Consider the following 5,724-nt stretch of genomic DNA (forward strand, 5'->3'; position numbering starts at 1 on the left):
TAAATAAAAATGCAACTGTTTTGTTGAAAATTCTACTGCTTTGTTGAAAATTTAACTATTTCATAGAGAATTTACTTTTTATTTATAATTTATATTTTCATGTTGAAAAGTCTCGTTGAAAAAAAATACATCTGTTTTCGTACAAATTTTCATCTTTTTTGGATAAAAATTCAACTAAATGGTTGAGAACTTAACTTTTTTTTAAATAAATATTTTTGGTTGAAAAAATATGTCGTTTTGGATTGAAAATTCAAATTTTTTCGTAGAAGCTTATTTTTTGTTCTTCGTTATTCATAATATTTCCCCTAAGGGTTTACATGACTTCCATTCCTTACAATCTTTCCGCTTATATCTATATATTTTTTTCAATCTTATTTTTTCTATATATACAATTATTTACAACTATTTTCATAAGCCTTATATGTAGTTCCTTAACTCTATTTCCTGCGATAGCGCATTTTAGGACTTATTAGCAAACGAGTGAGCGAGCGAACGAAAGCGAGTGTGCAAGCGAGAGAGAGAGCATGAGAACGCAAATGCATCTTAGTCTACTTAACTTTTACCTTACCATTACTTAAATCTTCACGCCTCTAATCTAAGCGACTTCCGTTTCCTTTTTCTTTCACTTTTTTATACCTCCATTTGCTTTTTTTCACATGCATTCTTTCATTCTCTCTCATTCGCTCCTCTAGCACCCTCCAACTCCTCAGCCATTTTTCTCCTAATTCATCCTCCCCTAGAATCTTAACCACACTCTCTTGCCAGCTTCCTTTATTTTCCATTCCTCTCCTACATCCTTCCCATACATGCTCCCATGTTTCCTCCTCCCATTCACATAATAACATAATTTATTAATATAAGACTTGGAAGAAGACATGAGGAGAAAAGGTTGGGGAGGAGTTAGGATAGGGAAGGAAAAGATATACACACTGGCATACGCAGACGACATAGTGTTGATGGCAGAGGATGAAGAAGGGATGGCGGGATTAATTACAGGATTAGAGAAATACTTGAATGGGAAAAAGCTGAATGGAAATGTAGAAAAGACAAAGATAATGAGATTTAGAAAACGAGGGGGAAGGAAGAAAGAATTAACAGGGAGATGGAAGGGAATAAAGTTAGAAGAAGTAAAAGAGTATAAATATTTGGGATATATCTTGCAAACAAATGGAGATCATACAGCTCATATAAGAGAAAGGATAAAGAAAGCAGCAGGGGTAATGAAACAGATATGGGGAATAGGAAAAAGAAGGTTAAAAAAATTGGAGAAGGAGAATGTGGTTATTTGATACGCTGGTATGGCCAGTATGAGGTTATGGAGCAGAGATATAGTGATGGAAAGAAAGGAAAGATATCGAGAGTTTACAAGAAAGTTATATAAGGTGGACACTAGGGGCAGACTGGAGGACGCCAGGATACATGGTGAGAGAAGAAGCGCAAAGGGATAAGTGAAGTATTAGAGCGAGAAAGAGGGCATGGGATTTGGGACGAAGCTGAGGGAGGGAAAGGGAGGGGAGTTGGCGAGAAAGTGTTTGATGGAGGGTGAAGCGAGGAGAAGGAGGGCGATCGAATTAACGAGATGGGAAGAAGAAAGTAGGGAGTTCTTTAATGATAGAGAAATAGAAGACGGGACTGGAGTAAACTATGAAGAACTGGAAAACAGGGAGAGGGAAAGACAATTAATAGAAAGATGGGGGATGATTGAGGAATCAAAATACAATAAATGGTATAAGATGATAAAAAAGGAAGGAGTTCCAAAGTATTTAGAACTTATTTTTTGTTACAAAATTAATATTTTGACCTTGAAAAGTAAACTGGATTTATTTTAATAACAAATCAACTATTTTAAAACTTGTTTTTCTTTTTTTTAAATAAAAACTCATCTATTTTAAGAGAAATTTAATACTTTTTAATAAAAAATGGAACTATTTGGTAGAGAAACAAACAATTTTGTCCAAAAGTTATCATTTAGTTAAAAATTCGGCTTTTTGGATTACAAATTACATTTTTGTCGCAGAAATTTATTTTTTGTTTAAAAATTCTTATTTTTATCGTGAAAACTGAAAAGTCAACTGATATCTTTCGTAACAGAAAATTCAACTATTTATTTGAAAATTTATCTTTTTTATTTAAAAATTAATGTGTTTTAGTAGAAGTTCCAATTTTTTAAATTGAAAAGTAATAGTTCAACTACATTGTTTAAAATTCATTTTTTTTTAGTGAAGGCAATCAAAACAATTTAGAAAAACTTATATTTCCTTCATGAGTGAAAAATCTTTATTTGTAGAAAATTTGTAATTTTGGTTGATATTTTTTAAAAATGAATTTCATCTTTTTTTATTGAAATATAAAGTATGATACTTTTTAGTTGGGGGTTTATCTTTTTAGGTTGGAAATTTAACTTTTTATTGGAGAAGCCTTTTTTTGTTTCAATTTAATTTTTTAATCGAAAATGTAGTTAGTTTTACGTTTCTTCAAGATTGACCTTTTTTATTTAAAAATTATCCTTTTTTGGTTAAAAAAAACATTTTCTTGGTTTGAAATTTCATTTTTTTTCAGTAAAAATGTATCAGTTTCGTGAAAAATTAAGTATGGATGAATTCATATACATGTATATTTTGAAATCCAATTTTTGTAGGGGAAATTTGTCTTTTGGTTTAAAGGTTTAACAATTTAGAAAAACTTTTATTTCTGCCATCAGTGAAAAATCTTTATTTGTTGAAAATTCGACATTTTGGTTTGAATTTCTTTTATAAATTTATTCTTTCTAAACTGTTTTAATCTAATAGGTTAAAAATGATTTATTTTGGTGAAAATAAATGCCTCTTTAGTACATTTCTTATATAGGAAGATACACCTGTGAGTTGTACGTGAATCTCAATTCGCTACTCTAAAAAATAAATTTGAAGAGAACATTGAGATAATTATTTATAAAATAAAAAATATCGGGCAATACACTCATGGCTCGTATGTTGTTTTATTATCTAAATTAAATGAATAATTTATATTTCACTTATAAATCAACTCGAAAATTAAAAGTAAATGTAATTCCGTTATTAAAATTTTTTAAATTCTGATTTTCTTTCAAATTAATTTTAATTAAATTTTAATTCATTAAAAGTAAATATAACTTCGTTATTAAACATTTTTTTAATTCTCATTTTCTCAATATTGAATTGCTGAAATTGAACTCTGAACGCAATAGGAAAAGTAAATAAAGCGTTCGAAAACAAAGAGTCAGAAGACGCAGAAAAAAAGGGTTCATGGCTTCAGGTACTTGACGCCGAAGTTTGCAGTAGGATAAAAAACACAGTAAAAATCCAGCCGAAGTTACTGGCTACTGCTTCCTCCGGCGGCCGGAGGGAGCAGGAGCCGAAGTTTAATACTCGAGTCCGTCAAGCAGGAGGACCTGCCTACTGGAGGGCAAGCAGTAGCTGAAGTACTGCTCGTCTCATCTCTACTCATTACCGTTCTCTAAGTAATATCAGTGCATTTAATTTAGGCTGACTTACCGCAACGCTCCCTATGTATGTAAGCCTTCCGGGAACTAAAATTAAGGGACCAAAAGCGTGCCCTATGTATGAATTTGTTTTTTTTTTGTGGGAACTAAAATGAAAGGGGGCTTACCTGTTGCCCGCTACCTGCTACTGACTTGATGAAACAGGGTACAATTTCATAAAGTCGGTAGAGAAGATCGGAGTTGGTAACAATTATAAATAATAAATTACAATTATACAAAACAAATTAAGAAAATTGCATCATATTATTTTTCTGAATTCTGGCTATTTCTCAAATTACAACAAAAAAGTCGCAAGAATTAGAACTCGAAAATAATTTCAACAAATTATGAAAGTAATCTCTCAATCTGGATTTGTGAGTTGAAAAATTCATTAATTTTCAGCTATCAAATCTTTAAATGTATACTATTTTAAGTAATCCTTTAAAATGGTTAATTTCACATTACAGTTTAAAATTAATAATTTAACTAAGCTCTGGCTTTCATGATTTTTTCAACTAGAAAATTTTATTATAATGAAGACAAATTTTTATTTATTATCTCCAGTTTTGAGCATAATATAATTATTAATTAATTTGTAATTAATACAATGAATAATTATACCTAATTACTTGAATCCATGTTATTTACATTTATTATTATGATGTTTTTAAATATATCTAGTTTAGATAATAATAATTAGAGTATGATCTTCAATTCAGTATATTCTATATTAGGAGCTATTAAATATCAATATTATTAATAGTTGACATAAATTACATTTCATATAATATTTATTTATATAATATTTTTAATTAGAATCGTTGCAGAATAAAATTCTACTTCTTTCGATTCAGCTGAAAGAAAATCTGACTTATTAGTTATAATTTTTATTCTTTATTAAAAGTTTAATGATAATTGATATTCCCAATCAGACTTTGACAACGGTCGCAGTACTGTGCCCGTACTGGCGGATACAGGCGCGGTACTGGCAATCAGTACGGGCGCCTGTAATGATGCCCGTACTGGATGATAACGCTTTACTATTACTAGCTTGCTAGCACTGGCTGAGTACTGCCTGGCAGTACGGGGCTTAAATGGGAATGCCATTACTAGCTAACCAGTACTTGAACCGTACTAAAAATCAGTACTGTGCCTAAACTGGCGAAATACGGACACGGTATTAGCAATTAGTACAGCGCACGTACTGGTGACATGCGGGCACGATACTAGCAATCGGTACTGCACATACACTGGCGGAATACGGGCACGGTACTGGCAATAAGTGATGGAATACGGGCACAGTACTGGCAATCAGTACTACGCCCGCAATGGCGGATTTGAGATCTGATCAGTAGCAATATTTTCTTCCTCGCTTCCAGTTTTGTCTGATTGTTCCCCGGAGCAAGTGGAATCAGAGTCCAAATTTTCCGAAAGGCTGCATTCCGGCGTTCTACACGTGGAAGAAAATGAGGAATATAAAATGAGGAAAACCTACAATATTGTAGGTTAGATTTCTTTTATCACGTACATCAATCAAAACGTTTCACGATGCCGAGTGAAACCACGTTGAGTTGATGTTGGTAGCTGTTGGTAGCCATTTAGATCATACGAACTTCTGGCGATCATGCACAAAGCGCGCGAACATTTAAATTCAATTAAAGATGGAAATTCCTTAGGAAATAAATAATAATAAATATTAGTTATTATTCCAAATTATTAAACATATAATATTATCATATGAATTGACCTAAATTTCACAGTAATAATATTTTCTAATACTGTCTTCCTAGTACTCGCGCAGTACTAAATATTCATGATAGCTATTACTGCGCCAGTAATGGCAAGCAAGTACCGGCTAACCAGTACTAGCGTAGTACTGCCACCCATTACTGGCGCAGTACTAACTTTTCAGTACTGAAACAGTACTAAATACTCATGATAGCCATTACTGCGCCAGTTATTTGCAAGCCTGTAGTGGCTATACAGTAATGGATTAGTATTATTACCCAGTTATGGCGCAATATTTTCTTTCCAGTGCTGGCTCAGTAATAAATATTCCTGATGGCCATTACTGCGCCAGTACTGGCGTAGTATTGTTACCCAGTACTGGCGCAGTACTGTTTTTCTAGTGCTGGCGCAGTACTAGATATTCATTATAGCCATTATTGTGCCAGTATTGACAAGCCAGTATCAGCTGACCAGTACTCGCGTAGCACTGTTACCCA

Source organism: Belonocnema kinseyi, chromosome 2, assembly GCF_010883055.1.
Source record: "Belonocnema kinseyi isolate 2016_QV_RU_SX_M_011 chromosome 2, B_treatae_v1, whole genome shotgun sequence".
NCBI lineage: Eukaryota > Metazoa > Arthropoda > Insecta > Hymenoptera > Cynipidae > Belonocnema > Belonocnema kinseyi.